The 17,274-nt window shown below is 34.8% G+C and overlaps 1 long non-coding RNA gene across 1 annotated transcript; it reads right to left on the bottom strand.

Moving 5' to 3' along the window:
* Positions 1-12,650: 12,650 nt before the first annotated feature.
* On the bottom strand, positions 12,651-13,606 carry LOC129926165 (uncharacterized). The gene is made up of 3 exons (XR_008777824.1): positions 13,189-13,606; positions 12,982-13,077; positions 12,651-12,890 (listed from the first exon to the last, which is right to left on the bottom strand). It is a non-coding gene; the product is annotated as an uncharacterized LOC129926165 (long non-coding RNA).
* Between the last annotated feature and the right edge of the window lie 3,668 nt (positions 13,607-17,274).

The following is a 17,274-nucleotide window of genomic DNA, read 5'->3' as shown; positions in this document are numbered from 1 at the left end:
TTTAGAAAGCTAGAAGAATAAAAAAAAGTCTTGACTCTCAAAAACAATTTCGTACCATGTCAAGGCAAATAAAATAATGTTATGACTGCTGTGCATGTGTGATAAGTACAATTTAAGTTATTTAGAAAGTACACAAAAATGCATTACTCTGAAACCCGTGACTTCCCGTAAACTTAAAGCCATAGATATTGCCTCCTTCAAAATGGACGTGACCTCTTTGCTGTTGCAGCAGAGCAACACAGACGTTCTCAGCAATTACAGTTCTTGCTTGAAAAAGTTGCTGGACAGCCATGCACCTCTTGTCACTCGTACAGTCTCAGTTAGGCCATCTGCACCCTGGTTGACGGAAGACATAAAGACTGCCAAACTTATTCGCCGACGTGCCGAACGTACATTTCAAAAGACAGGTCTGACGATACATCGACAAATATACATACGAGAAAAAAACAAGGTTAACCGTATGATTAGAGACGCAAAAGCTAGTCATATTCGACAAAAAATCGAAAATTCTGATTCTTCAAAGGAGCTATTCAGGATCACCGCTGAAATGTTAGGGGGAGCAAATAACGAACGTTTGCCGTCATCTATCCCATTATCTGAACTTCCTGATTCCTTCAATAGATTCTTCATTGGGAAGATTGAGCAGATTAGAAATGACATGCCATCCCTCTCATCACAGCTTGACCACTCTCCAATTTTTCAAAATACTCCTTTTTGCGAGTTTCAGCGTGTATCTGAAGATTATGTCAAAAGTACTATTTTGAAGATGCCAAATAAGTCATGTGACCTTGATCCCATTCCAACCTCCTTGCTCCTTGAATGTTTAGATGAGCTTGTACCTACAATTACCAACATTGTGAACTCTTCACTGACTTCAGGCATTGTACCACAGCAATTTAAGCATGCACTTGTCAGGCCCTTATTAAAGAAATCCAGTCTTGACCCGGAATGTCTAAAAAACTATCGCCCGGTTTCAAATCTTCCCTTCCTGTCAAAGCTTCTGGAGCGCATCGTGTTAGTGCAAATTCTTTCTCATCTTGAACAGTACTGTCTCTTGGAAGAATTTCAATCTGCATATAGGAAGTGCCGTAGCACAGAGACAGCAGTGGTCAGGGTACTAAACGACTTACTTCACAATTCCGACAAAGGCCACATATCAATTCTTTCTATGCTGGACTTGTCCGCAGCCTTTGATACGCTAGACCATGAAATTATGATGGCCAGATTCTCTGCAACTTTTGGTTTAGCAGGAGTCGTCCTAAAGTGGCTTGGATCCTACCTGACGGAACGCACCCAAAGTGTCGTTGTTAGCGGGACGGAATCAACAAGCTTACTTTTGAAGTACGGAGTACCCCAAGGATCAGTTCTAGGCCCAGTACTGTTCACTATGTACACATATCCACTCAGCGGTGTCATACGGCCAACCGGCATCTTATACCATTTCTTTGCCGATGACTCACAGTTATACGATTCATCAGTACCCTCAGAGGTGTCCCATCTGGCAGAGAATATCAGTGGTACCGTTGCAAGGGTGAGCGATTGGATGGTTGAAAATAAACTCAAGATGAACGAAGACAAGACAGAAATAATTAAGATTGGCACTAGGAACAATGTCTCAAAAGTTGAAAGCACAGATTCTCTCTTTATCACGAACTGCCATGTTCCTTTTGTCCATGTAGTGCGGAATCTTGGAGTTTTCTTCGACTCAACACTATCTTTCAACCCACACATAAATCAGCTCTGCAAAGGTCTTTATCTGCAGCTGCGCAGATTAGGCCAGATCCGACCATATTTAACAACGGAGTCAACAAAAACGCTAGCTGTGGCATTCATACTCTCCCGCCTTGACTACTGCAACGCCGTGCTAGCAGGTATACCTGATGACAAAATAGCCAAGCTGCAACGTATACAGAACAACGCCGCTCGAATAGTCCTTAAAAAAACTAGACAAGATTCTGCTACTACGCTCTTGCGCACGCTCCATTGGCTTCCCGTGAAAGCGAGAATCGATTACAAGGTCGCCACACTTTGTCATCAGTGTATATATAACAATGAGATGCCCTTGTACCTTAGCGAACTGATTACTCCATATGTCCCCCAGAGAACCCTGCGCTCAATGGACTCAACGCTTTTAGTAGTGCCACGTTTCTCCCTCAAAAGCTACGGTCTGCGTGCTTTTTCAGTTCACGGACCAAAGGTTTGGAACTCACTCCCCATTGATCTCAGACAGACAACATGCTATACCACTTTTAAGAAGAACATTAAGACCTACTTGTTTAAAACTTTTTTAGATTAACTGTTATTTCGGCAGTTGTGTTTATGTTTGTAATGTTGTTACAGCGCCTTGAGCCTACATTTTGTTTGTTAACAGCGCTTTATAAATAAAATTATTATTATTATTATTATTATAAACCATTTTGAAACAAGAATCGTAACTCCATTTGTGATAAGTAAAGTGATAATTAGACTGGATATCAAGAGGCCTAGAAATATGAACTAAAACAGGGGTGGACACATGTCCAAGCGGTCAACATAATGTTTAAAAAAAAAATGTCAAGGAAGATTATGGAAACATGAGTTCCCAAAGTGAAGTAAAAGCAGATTTTTTTATTTTCCTTTTTTTAAGTAATTCTCAAGAGCGGGGTGTGTGTGTGTGTAAGATGTGAGATTGTGTGTTTGTTTATTTTATTAGCTGTGAGGGTGAACTGTTTTAGCACGAAGTTTTCAAGGGGGGATAATAAGTTTCCTGCGGTCAGACTAGTCAGTTGGAGAACTGACATGGTCTGATTAGGGTGTTGGTGATTGTTGACAGTGGTATTGCCTAGATTAAGGAGATATTATTTCTGCATCGTGTGTACTGAATATTTGGGGTAATACTATGTTGTGTAGTGATACCTTTATGTAATCTGTCATTGCATGTATTTAATTTGGGCACATTTAAATACTCCTACTATTGATAGATTGATATATTCCATATTATGTGTAACACAGTGTTTGCTGTAAATAAATATTAATTCCATACTCCTTTGTTGAGTATACTCATACGCTTGTAAAGGTCTACAGTTAGGGCATTAAAGAATCATACCTTTAGTATATCGAGCCATTTATCTATAGTAGACAACTATTCCCAAGCCCTTTACAGTAATATCTATAATATATGACATACCTAGTGACTATGATGAATAGTAATCAAGAAGAAAATACTTTTCTTCTGCATACAAGAAATAATTTGCAAATACAAGTTCACCAATACAAGATCACAAGTTTAGGCATAACTAATATCAAAGCAGTAAATCAAAGTTTAGACTTTTCTGGAAAGGAAATGTAAAAGAAGTAAAAAGTAGAGTGTTGTGACACTATATGGAATGTGTGGCCAACCATGACACATGGTCAAAAGAGTACCTGGCCAGTTAGTGGACTGGAGAGTAGTCATGTGTGTGTGTTGTCAACAATGAGAAAGGAAACATCTAGTGGATTTGTTTGTGTATAACTGTTAGCCTCATGTACATTATATTACAATTAACTTCTTTGCAATTAAAGACTTAAAGGAACTTGAATCACCCACCACATAGAGATACAGATTTTGTGCAATGTATTTTGATTTAGTTTCATTATGATTTTTGTGAGAAGTATCGTAATGGTGTGGTACAAATATTTTAAAGCAATGTTAAGGCTTACAATGTAGGCCTAATATTACTAAGAAGTAAATAGGCATTTAAAAAAAATCAATGGTAATCTATGGTACTGTTGAGTTAGTCATGTGCAAGGTGAAGTTGGTACAAGAAACAATAAGTAAGACAAATTAGTTTTGGAAAATTGATGTATAAAGCAAGACACACACTTAATTACAGTATGTGTGTGTATTAAAAAAGAATACTTTTCATTTTCCTTGATAAATATACTAGTCCAGAAGTTCAGAGTAACAGGCAGACCAAATAGACTCAGTTGTACATCAAACTAATATTGTGTGCATGATGATTTAAAATAGAATATGAATTGAATACAATGATATTTATACAATGATGTAGAGTTGAATGATATGTATTAGAAGTAATGAGAAAAAGAGAAATAAGTATGAAAATAATAAGAGCTAAATTCATGAGACTGACAAAGTCATAATTTCAATTCTAAGTAATTACTTACTTACATAGCATTAATAAAGTAATCACCTTATTTTATGTTTGTTGATAACAAAAACTGATAGTGGTAAAAACTGTTCTATTACAAAGCAAAATAAAGACTGCTGTATGTTTTAATACAAAGGAAGGAAGGTATCAATGCAAAGGGTGGTAACAAACATTACTGTTTGTTTCAATGCAAATGGAGATAAAAAAAACAACCTATTTTAGTGCAAAGAGAGGATAAGAATGTTCAATGCAAAAGGGGAGATAACAAAACCTACTATTTGTTTCAATGCTAAGGGAGGTAACAAATTGTATTTGTTTCATTGCAAAGGGAGGTAAAACATATTTCAATACAAAGGAAAGGTTACAAAAACTTTCAAAACAGAGAAGGTTACAAAAACAATGGTTTTAATTACTTCAATTGGTGTTAAAGTAAGCACCCTCTTTTTGTGTTGGTAACACCAACTTCAACAAAATCAATATTTCATAATTTCTGCTCCAGCTTTGACACAGTAACAAGTAGAGTATAAAACTGTCTACACATGTCACTCTTGATTGAAGCATGTAAGAATCATCATTAACCCCTGACCAGAACCTACAGTATCAATATGTAAAACCAACACTGAAACCTTATAAAATAAATAGCAGATCTAAAATTCCAATACGTAGAGATATAAAAACTATGTTTCAATACAAAGGAAGGTATCTGTTTAAATGGCAAGAGTGGTAACAAGACTTTAAATACGAAGGAAGATATACAAACTTTCAATACAAAGGTAGGTAACAAAGAAATAATTATTTCATGTGTTTCAAAGCAAAGGGAGGTACCAATACAACTGTATGTGTTTCAATGTAAAGGGAGGTAATAAAACCTTTAATATAAAGGGAAGTAACAAAACTACTGTATGTTTTATTGCAGTGGGAGGTAAAAAATATTTCAATACAAAAGAAAGGTACCGGAACAAAACCTGCATATTTTCCAAAACAGGCACGGTAAGAAATACCTGTACTTGTTTCTGTGCTCAAGTGTTTCAAATGCAAAGAGCCAAGAAAAGTGAAATATATATATATATAATTGTGTACATTAGTGACACACATAATAATATCGAAGGCAATATAAAAAAAAAAGAAGCATAGTCAAACTAGATTGATACAAGAAGTGGAAGCTATATTTTCCCTTGTTTAAATAATAAAATAGGAAGTAATGTCTTGTGTGTGAGAAAGAGAGACAGAATGGGATAGAGTAAAAGGAATAATCCAGAATATAAATATTAAGTCCATGTTTTTGCATTGTGTGTTTATTAAAAATAATTAAAGTAGATCCGAAGTTAAGCTTAATAGACACACCATACAGTCTTAGTTGTACATAAACTAATATGTATATGATATTTTAAAAAAGAATATGAATTTAATACAATGATATTTTTACAATGATGTGATACATCATACTCATGTGATACAATGAGTTGATTGATGTGAATGAGAAGTAATCAGAAAGATGTATGAAAATCATCATTCTAAGTAATTACTTAAAGTAAGCAACTAATGTTGCTTGATTAACATTGACTTCAACGAAATCACAATTTCATAACTTCAGCCAAAATTCAACTCTGTAACAGGAACTTTATAAACTGCCTACAAAGTCAATGTTGATAATAGCGTACAAGAACTGTCATAACCTCAGACCAACAATAATGACAATGATTATGACAAATTCAAGGAAATACCAGAACCCACAGTATCAATATGTAAACCCAACACGGAAACCTTATAAAATAAATAACAGATCTAAAATTCCAATAGAAACGAAGATAAAAACTATGTTTCAATACAAAGGAAGGTGTCAAACTGTTTTAATGGAAAGAGTGGTAACAAAAATTACTGAATGTTTCAACGCAAAGGGTAGTAACATAGAAACTGTATTTGTTTCAATGCAAAGGGCAGTAACAAATACTAATGGTTGTAAAATCTGTTCCATTACAAAGGAAACTACTGTATGTTTCAATACAAAGGAAAATAAAAACTACTGTATGTTTCAATACAAAGGAAGGTATCAAACTGTTTTAATGCTAAGGGTGGTAAAATTACTGTATGTTTCAATGCAAAGGGAGGTTCCAAAACTACTGTTTGTTACCATGCACAGGGAGGTAACAAAGGCTACTGTATGTGTTTCGATGCAAAGTACAGTAACAAAACTACTGTTTCAATGTAAAGGAAGGTAAAAAAACAACAAAATTTTTTGGAGATAACAAAAGCTGTTTAAATACAAAGGAAGATATACAAACTTTCAATACAAAGGTAGGTAACAAAGAAAGAGTTTTGGTATGTGTTTCAATGCACATGATGTTAGAACCTAATGTGTTGTGTTACAATGCAAGTGGAGGTACCAAAACAACTGTATGTGTTTCAATGACAAGGGAAGTATAAAAAATACTGCAATGCAAAGGGAGGTAAAACTAATGACCTAGAGTGCTAAGGAAGGTAACAAAACCTACTGTATGTTTTATCACAAAGGGAGGTAAAAACTTTTGATGCAAAGGAAAATTAACAAAACCTGTAGAGTCAATACAAAGGAAAGGTAACAAACCTACTGTATGTGTTTTAGTGCAAATGGAGATATAAAACTTTCCATGCCAAGAGAGGTAACAAAAACAGTTTTAATGCAAAGGGCAGTAACAAATATGAATGATTTTGTTTCAATACAAAGGGCCAAGGCAAGTGAAATAAGGAATGCCACTTTCCTGTATAAATGTGTATATTAGTGACATGTGTAATAAAATTAAAGGTAACATAATACAGAAGCATAGTAAAACTAGATAGAAACACTGGACAGAGCCCAAATTTTTCTTTGTTTGAATAATAAAATAGACAGGAAGTAATTTTGTGTATGTAGGTAGAAGAATGTGAGAAACAGAATGGGATAGACAACAATGAACAACCCAGATTATAGATAATATGTCCTATGTCTTGCATTGTTAATTGCCCTAGGTGATAGAATTAAACATTTTGAAAAATAATGAAGGGATATTGAAAATAAAAATAAAAAAGAGTCAACATACAAAAGGAATATAGGCACTGCTGCACGTCTTTATTTGCTTAGTCAAGTTTAGAAAGCTAGAAAAAAAAAAAGTCAGTGATTCTCAAAAACAAGACCATGAGCCAGACAGTTTACCCATTCAGTATTTATTTGTACCAGGTAAAGGCAAATAAAATAAAAATCAATGACTGCTGTGCATGTGTGTTAGACCACATGCCATGTCGTGCGGTTTGCGCGCTGGACTGCCAGTCAGATTTATAGATGGTCCACGGCTCAAACCCTGCCTACTCCCATCCCCCGACGTCCTGTGGGAGGTTTGGACTAGGAAGTAATTATCTTCAACTCTGAAGGAACATCCGAAACATGTAAAACAAACAAAACAACTAGTCATTTAGAAATGCATTACTCTAAAACCATTTTAAAACAAGAATCCATCTCAGATACGTTCCGGTAAGTGATAATTAGACAATTACAATCAGCCTAAAAATATAAACAGAGCACATACATGTCCTAGTGGTCAACAATGATTTTAAAAAATGTCAAGGAAGATTATGGAAACAATGAAATCCCAAAGTGAAGTAAAAGTGGATTTTCATGGGTTTTTTAAAGTAATGTCTGTAATATATCAGATAAGAAGTGATGATTATGAATAGTATAGAAGAGGAAATCCATTTTCTTTTGCATACAAAACATTTAGAAATACAAGTTCACCAATACAAGGTCACAAATTCAGGCATAAGTAAAGTCATAGTAAATCAAAGTTTATACTGTAAAGCCCACATGTGACAAAACAATTTAGGCGAAATTTATAAAAGGGATATGATAAAAAGGCGATAGAGATCCCACAGCAGTAGGGACATTGGTACAATCATAAAAGTATCTTCTTGGTGCACATGTGGAACTTTTCACACAGGTAGTTAACATGACACAAGATACCCCACAAGTTAACCAGATAACACAAGCAAAAAAAATATCCTGCCATATGATTAATTATTTTTTTTAGCATCTCAGCTTCTGCGCCCTTCAGTGATTCTGAAGACAATATGAACATCAACTTAAAAAAAAGCCAAATGGGAAATACACCACAAGCAAAGTAACAAATGTTAAATAATGCTCGTTTTAAAGTATCTAATACTAATTTTGATTTGAAAAACTACTTGCCTAAAATATTTCACCTCTTTTCTACCCCTATAGTTTCACTATTTCACAGACTAGAGTATACACAAGCTAAGAAGGATAAAAAAAAGGTCAAGTATGCAAAGTAACAGTTCCAAATATTTTACTAAGCTTTAGAAAATCTTTTTAAAAGTTAATGAGTAAAACTTTTGTGTATTCCGTATTCTTTTAACTTATCTCATAAATAATTAAAAACTTGCCAAAATAACTCACAATGGATTCCCAGCAAGGGATTTCTAGCAAGACATTCCCAGCAAAGGATTTCTTTGTCTATTTTAGGTGCTTTATTCCACAGAAAATTGCATCAGCTGAAAACATAAAAAGGGACACTATGCAGAGAAACAGAAGCAAAAAAATGTTCAAGATATTTAATATCTATTAAAATTAATTTCATAAACTACTTGCCAAGATATCATTGCCATGAGATTGAAGCAGGGATTTCTAGCAGGCACCTCAAGCAAGGGATTTCTAGCAGGCACCTCCAGCAGTAGCAGGCACCTCAAGCAAGGGATTTCTGTATGTCTATTTCAGTGCTTTATTCCACACACAAATGCATCAGCTGAAAACATAAAAAGGGACACTATGCAGAGAAACAGAAGCAAAATAATGTTCAGGATATTTTATATCTATTAAATTTAATTTGAAAAACTACTTGCCGAAATGATCATTGCCAGGGATTTGAAGCAGGGGATTTCTAGCAGTCACATCAAGCAAGGGATTTCTAGCAGGCACCTCCAGCAGTAGCAGGCATCTCCAGCAAAAGATTTCTTTATCTATTTTAGGTGCTTTATTCCACAGAAAATTGCATCAGCTGAAAACATAAAAAGGGACACTATGCAGAGAAACAGAAGCAAAAAAATGTTCAAGATATTTAATATCTATTAAAATTAATTTCATAAACTACTTGCCAAGATATCATTGCCATGAATTTGAAGCAGGGATTTCTAGCAGGCACCTCCAGCAAGGGATTTCTAGCAGGCACCTGCAGTATGGGATTTCTATATGTCTATTTAAGTGCTTTATTCCACACACAAATGCATCAGCTGAAAACATGAAAAACGACACTATGCAGAGAAACAGAAGCAAAATAATGTTCAAGATATTTAATATCTATTAAAATTAATTTCTTTAACTACTTGCCAAAATATCGTTGCCAGGGATTTGAAGCAGGGGATTTCTAGCAGTCACATCTAGCAAGGGATTTCTAGCAGGCACCTCCAGCAAGGGATTTCTAGCAGGCTCCTCAAGCAAGGGATTTCTAGCAGGCACCTCCAGCAAGGGATTTCTAGCAGGCACCTGCAGTATAGGATATCTGTATGTCTATTTTAGGTGCTTTATTCCACAGAAAATTGCATCAGCTAAAAACATAAAAAGCGACACTATGCAGAGAAACAGAAGCAAAATAATGTTCAAGATATTCAATATCTATTAAAATTAATTTCATAAACTACTTGCCAAAATATCATTGCCAGGGATTTGAAGCAGGGGATTTCTAGCAGTCACATCAAGCAAGGGATTTCTAGCAGTCACATCCAGCAAAGGATTTCTAGCAGGCACCTCCAGCAAGGGATTTCTAGCAGGCACCACCAGCAAGGGATTTCTGTATGTCTATTTTAGGTGCTTTATTCCACAGACAAATCCAGGAGCTGAAAACATAAAAAGGGACACTATGCAGAGAAACAGAAGCAAAATAATGTTCAAGATATTTAATATCTATTAAAATTAATTTCATAAACTACTTGCCAAAATATCATTGCCAGGGATTTGAAGCAGGGGATTTCTAGCAGTCACAACAAGCAAGGGATTTCTAGCAGGCACCTCCAGAAGGTTATTTCTAGCAGGCACCTCAAGCAAGGGATTTCTAGCAGGCACCTCCAGCAAGGGATTTCTAGCAGTCACATCCAGCAAAGGATTTCTAACAGGCACCTCCAGCAAGGGATTTCTAGCAGGCACCACCAGCAAGGGATTTCTGTATGTCTATTTAAGTGCTTTATTCCTCAGACAAATCCAGCAGCTGAAAACATAAAAAGGGACACTATGCAGAGAAACAGAAGCAAAGTAATGTTCAGGATATTTTATATCTATTAAATTAAATTTGAAAAACTACTTGCCAAAACATCATTGCCAGGGATTTGAAGCAAGGTATTTCTAGCAGGCACCTCCAGCAAGGTATTTCTAGCAGGCACCTCCAGCAAGGGATTTCTAGCAGGCACCTCCAGCAAGGGTTTTCTAGCAGGCACCTACAGCAAGGGATTTCTAGCATGCACCTGCAGCATGGGATTTCTGTATGTCAATTTAAGCGCTTTATTCCACACACAAATGCATCAGCTGAAAACATAAAAAGGGACACTATGCAGAGAAACAGAAGCAAAATAATGTTCAAGATATTCAATATCTATTAAAATTAATTTCATAAACTACTTGCCAAAATATCATTGCCAGGGATTTGAAGCAGGGGATTTCTAGCAGTCACATCAAGCAAGGGATTTCTAGCAGTCACATCCAGCAAAGGATTTCTAGCAGGCACCTCCAGCAAGGGATTTCTAGCAGGCACCACCAGCAAGGGATTTCTGTATGTCTATTTTAGGTGCTTTATTCCACAGACAAATCCAGGAGCTGAAAACATAAAAAGGGACACTATGCAGAGAAACAGAAGCAAAATAATGTTCAAGATATTTAATATCTATTAAAATTAATTTCATAAACTACTTGCCAAAATATCATTGCCAGGGATTTGAAGCAGGGGATTTCTAGCAGTCACAACAAGCAAGGGATTTCTAGCAGGCACCTCCAGAAGGTTATTTCTAGCAGGCACCTCAAGCAAGGGATTTCTAGCAGGCACCTCCAGCAAGGGATTTCTAGCAGTCACATCCAGCAAAGGATTTCTAACAGGCACCTCCAGCAAGGGATTTCTAGCAGGCACCACCAGCAAGGGATTTCTGTATGTCTATTTAAGTGCTTTATTCCTCAGACAAATCCAGCAGCTGAAAACATAAAAAGGGACACTATGCAGAGAAACAGAAGCAAAGTAATGTTCAGGATATTTTATATCTATTAAATTAAATTTGAAAAACTACTTGCCAAAACATCATTGCCAGGGATTTGAAGCAAGGTATTTCTAGCAGGCACCTCCAGCAAGGTATTTCTAGCAGGCACCTCCAGCAAGGGATTTCTAGCAGGCACCTCCAGCAAGGGTTTTCTAGCAGGCACCTACAGCAAGGGATTTCTAGCAGGCACCTCCAGCAAGGGATTTCTAGCATGCACCTGCAGCATGGGATTTCTGTATGTCAATTTAAGCGCTTTATTCCACACACAAATGCATCAGCTGAAAACATAAAAAGGGACACTATGCAGAGAAACAGAAGCAAAATAATGTTCAAGATATTCAATATCTATTAAAATTAATTTCATAAACTACTTGCCAAAATATCATTGCCAGGGATTTGAAGCAGGGGATTTCTAGCAGTCACATCAAGCAAGGGATTTCTAGCAGTCACATCCAGCAAAGGATTTCTAGCAGGCACCTCCAGCAAGGGATTTCTAGCAGGCACCACCAGCAAGGGATTTCTGTATGTCTATTTTAGGTGCTTTATTCCACAGACAAATCCAGGAGCTGAAAACATAAAAAGGGACACTATGCAGAGAAACAGAAGCAAAATAATGTTCAAGATATTTAATATCTATTAAAATTAATTTCATAAACTACTTGCCAAAATATCATTGCCAGGGATTTGAAGCAGGGGATTTCTAGCAGTCACAACAAGCAAGGGATTTCTAGCAGGCACCTCCAGAAGGTTATTTCTAGCAGGCACCTCAAGCAAGGGATTTCTAGCAGGCACCTCCAGCAAGGGATTTCTAGCAGTCACATCCAGCAAAGGATTTCTAACAGGCACCTCCAGCAAGGGATTTCTAGCAGGCACCACCAGCAAGGGATTTCTGTATGTCTATTTAAGTGCTTTATTCCTCAGACAAATCCAGCAGCTGAAAACATAAAAAGGGACACTATGCAGAGAAACAGAAGCAAAGTAATGTTCAGGATATTTTATATCTATTAAATTAAATTTGAAAAACTACTTGCCAAAACATCATTGCCAGGGATTTGAAGCAAGGTATTTCTAGCAGGCACCTCCAGCAAGGTATTTCTAGCAGGCACCTCCAGCAAGGGATTTCTAGCAGGTACCTCCAGCAAGGGATTTCTAGCAGGCACCTACAGCAAGGGTTTTCTAGCAGGCACCTACAGCAAGGGATTTCTAGCAGGCACCTCCAGCAAGGGATTTCTAGCATGCACCTGCAGCATGGGATTTCTGTATGTCAATTTAAGCGCTTTATTCCACACACAAATGCATCAGCTGAAAACATAAAAAGGGACACTATGCAGAGAAACAGAAGCAAAATAATGTTCAAGATATTTAATATCTATTAAAATTAATTTCATTAACTACTTGCCAAAATATCATTGCCAGGGATTTGAAGCAGGATTTCTAGCAGGCACCTCCAGCAAGGGATTTCTGTATGTCTTTTTTAGGGCTTTATGTAACAGACAAATGCATCAGCTGAAAAAAATAAGTGACACTATGCAGAGAAACAGTAAGCAATATGTATAAAAGTTTTAACTAATACATTTTATTAAAAAAATTTAATTACCACTGTAACATTATCAGGGATTTATAGCAAGGATTTCCAGCAAGGGATATCTGTATGTCTATTTTAAGTGCTTTATTCCACAGTCAGATGCATCAGCTGAAAAAAATAAAAAGGGACACTGCAGAGAACATTAACCAAATGATCTCCCTTGGCAGATTGCTGACAGTTGGAACATCACAATTATGAAATATACATTACAAGACTCACTTAGCAGGGTGGCTCATTTGGAGCAGGCTTCTTTCAGATGTCCATTCTAAACAAGGGTTCTGTCTAGCTTGTTAGGGTGGTTAAACTGGAGCAGGCTTCTTTCATGTGTCCATTCTAACCAAGGGTTCTGTCTAGTTTCTGGAGCAGCAGTCTTTCACGTGTTCATTACATGACAAGGGTACCGACTAACTTGTCTTGGAACAACAGTCTTTCATTATGTCCATTACAATTCAAGGGTACTGATTGACTAGGCAGGTTGGCTAACTTGAAGCGGTCTTCATATACACTGGAGCAACTGGCAGACAGATGTTACCCTGTGATAGAATTAGTTTGAGATTATCTGCATTTAAAAGTAAATGCACATAGTCATTTATCCAGATTGTGGCTTCCATTAAGTTTAAATGCGTAAATAAGTGATCAAATAAAATATGAACTCATTTTGTCAAAATAGTGAAGAAATGATTTACAGCTATATATATATATATATATATATATAAATGTAAATGACTCCAACATATTTTTTCAGTTCTCTTTTCCTCTACTGAATTGACCAATGAACTGCTACAGGAGCAATTAGTTTGTATCTTAATCTGCAATGAGAGTTTCTATTACAATTTATTGCAATGATTTAACATGGAAAGAACTTGCAAAGAAAAGCAAATGAAAAACAAAAGGCATATGAGAAGACAAAAAAAAAATATATATGTATTAATTTTTATATGCAGTTTTTAGGTCTAGCCTTTTGCTCATTAGATAAGGTCTAAATGATCTGTACATTGCTTTACTGAAAAATATTATAACAATGATAGTGAATAGGGTTAGGTTTTTGTGAGTACTGGCAACACTTTCAATTAGAATGCTTAAAATTGTAATAATAATGACAGTACTATCTTTTATTATGCATACATCCAAGGAAACAAAGTTGAATTTGCTTAATCCTACTACTTTCAAAAACTACTTGCCTCAAGGAGAAAAAATGTGGACACCCTTACTGTAATTCTTGATATGCAGTTTCTATTATTTGACCTGTGTGTGGCTATATATACAAGTCAAGGGTACTGATTGACTATCAGTAGTAAATACTCTGCATCCCAGCCTGAATTTAAATATAATAATGAATGGGCTGCCTAAATGAAGATAAGTGTATGTCTTAGTGGAGATACTGACTGGAATTTGTACTAAGCTAGTTGTATATATTATTGAATTAAAATAGTTCTTTAAATGCTCTGTTAAGATATAGAATTTGTGTTAAAGCTTTTTTAGCAACATGGTAAACTAATCATTAAAACAAAAAACTATTTTAATTTATTTGAACATTAAAAACACATTAATTGTCATGCAGAAAACTAAAGATTTTATAAAATAAAAAATAATTAGAAAGATTACGTTTTCTTGAAGTTTACCTGTAGCTTCATAACTGGAATGTTCTATTTTATGCATATACATTAAAAGAAGAAAATCTTATTTTTAATGTTTAAATCAAAGTATTTTGAAGTCTCAGAATAATGTGAGCAGCATTAAAAAAATTAGACATCTTAAAGAACTCTATATGAAGCTTTCAAGACTTGCCTTTTACTCGAGTTGGCCTTTTTACTCAAGTTGTTTTCATTAGTCTGTATGCTGCTCTATTTCTAGAGCAATAGGATGTACTCTGGATCTCCATCTGAAAAATATGAAACAAGAAGAGAGAGCATTTGGCTGCCAAATCAAAATCAAAGATAATGAGTTTAAAGCCAAAGTGATACTCAAATTTGTACTAAACTGCTAAATAATTCTAGCTATCAATTTTATGTGAAGAAAAGTTGTACCAATTTAGACAAATAATTTTAAAAGCATGCAAAAAAATCTGAAAAAAAAATTTCTTTAGGTTAGTTGAACACTAAAATATTCTCAACTTGCATGCAAAAACCAAGAGAAAAAAATAAATATATTACTATCTTTGCAGGTGTTTATCTGGAGTTTCATAGCTTTCCTATATAATGCATACATCAAAAGAAACAAAGTTAAGTTTATACAGCTAATACAAGGCATTGTAAAAGACTACTTGCCCTTTAGAACAAAACTTGTTACATCTGTTGTAGTTTTATATTCTGCCTGTTCCTGTTTGGTTCCATTAATCAGTATGCTGATTTCTTTTATGAAACTAAATCTTCTCTGCAAAACTTGATCTGAAGAATATTATGAAATGTGATGAATGAATGACATAAGCATTAGGCTGTTTAACCAAATATGTGTTTAAGTCTTAGTGGAGATAAAAGAATGTCAGTTGTATATTTAGGAATAGATCTTGCTCTATAAATGCTATGCCAGAAGAATAATCTTGAATCATGATTAAGATAATGTGGAAAATATTAGAAATATTCTTAGAATGTGTTATTGGAACATATTCTCAATTAGCATGCATAAATTAAAAGTTTATAAAGAACATAAAAAAGGAGGATTATACTTGCTTTGCTGAGTTTTATCAGTAGTTTCATTTTCTCTATATTCTGTACTATGCATAGGTCAAAAGAAACAATTAACTTTTAATATCTTAATTAGAGTACTTTAAAAAGACTACTTGCCTTAAGGCAGAAAAGACTTTTGGACATCTTTGAAGAAAATATTAACATGTTTTTGATATTTAGTCTGTTCCTAGAAGATGGTGGTTTCATTCAACAATATCCTGCTTTAGAGTGCTAGAATGTTATATGCAGCCCAATCTGTAAAATTTAAAGATGATTGTGACAAAAGAAAAAAAAATTTGTAATAAGATCTAATCAAAGATGTGTCTAAGTCTTTTTATATGGAAATAATGGAATTTTTAAATAAACATTTTGATAACTCCTAAATCTTGCTTTTAAATGTTATGGGACAGAAATAAAGTTGTAACAAGGTTACACCAACAAAAGAGTAATTAACAAAAACACAGAGAATTTAGAAAATTATTCTTCAAAGGTTACTGGAAAAATAACATTCTCAATTAGCATGCATAAAACAAAAAAAAAATTACTTGCTTTGTCGAACTACATAATCAGTTTATAGCTTCCCTGTTCTGTACTATGCATATATCAAAGAAAATAAAATTGTGTTTTTAATGGGTAAATCATACTAATTTTAAAGAGTACTTGCCTTTAAAAGAAAAAGAGTTGTGGACATGTGTGCTGCTGTTCCAATTAGATAATGGTTCCATTCATCTTTATGCTGAATGCAACAATGCTTGGATGTACTCTGAGGCTGTATGCAACAATGCTTGGATGTACTCTGAGGCTTGATCTGAAAAAAATTTTTATATGATGATGAAGGGATTCAGCACTGGGCTACCTAATAAAAAATGATGTCTTACTAGAGATAATGGAATGTGTACTAAACTAGTTTGAACAATGGAATTCATCGAAATTGTACTAACAAGAAAAAAAAAATTGACATTAAGTGAACTAACTCAGAAATTATTCTTAAATGTTAAAATGTTATTTCAACATTGGAAACAAACATTCTCAATTAGCATGCAATATCATGCAATATATCTTGACTGTTCTGCATTATGTAGCCTATACAAAATAAAGTACATTTAAAAAATAACAATTGTAAAATTGAAAAGGAACAACTTGCCTCGAATGAACTTTCCAACATGCTGGCTGATAACTAGAACTCAAAGGAGATTGTTTCTTTAATCTGTCTGCTCCTTTAGCCTCACATTAATCTGTCTGCTCCTTTAGTCTTAGAGTGCTAGGATGATCTCCACAACTGGATCTAAAAAAATATGTGATGAGTAAATAGAGCATTGGACTTCCCAACCAAACAATTTTAAATCAAAGGATGCTGAACGAAATACTAAACTAGTTTGGAGACTTAACTTATCTCTAAATACAAAGCAATAAGAACAAAGTTGTATCAAAAGTTATACAAATGTTATGCAAACAAAAAAAATTACTAAGCAATGAGAGAACTAAGAAAATTATTCTTGACATGTTATTTGAACACTGAAACTAACAAAAGTAACATGCTTAAAGGTAACAAAAATGAAAAGATTACTTGCTTTTCTGAAGTTTATCAGTAGTGTCATAGTTTGCCTGTTCTGTATATAGATCTAGCTATGCATGCTTC

Source organism: Biomphalaria glabrata, chromosome 5 (genome assembly GCF_947242115.1).
Source record: "Biomphalaria glabrata chromosome 5, xgBioGlab47.1, whole genome shotgun sequence".
Lineage (NCBI taxonomy): Eukaryota > Metazoa > Mollusca > Gastropoda > Planorbidae > Biomphalaria > Biomphalaria glabrata.
Note: the sequence above shows the minus strand (reverse complement) of the source record. Positions and strands in the feature narration are given on the sequence as shown.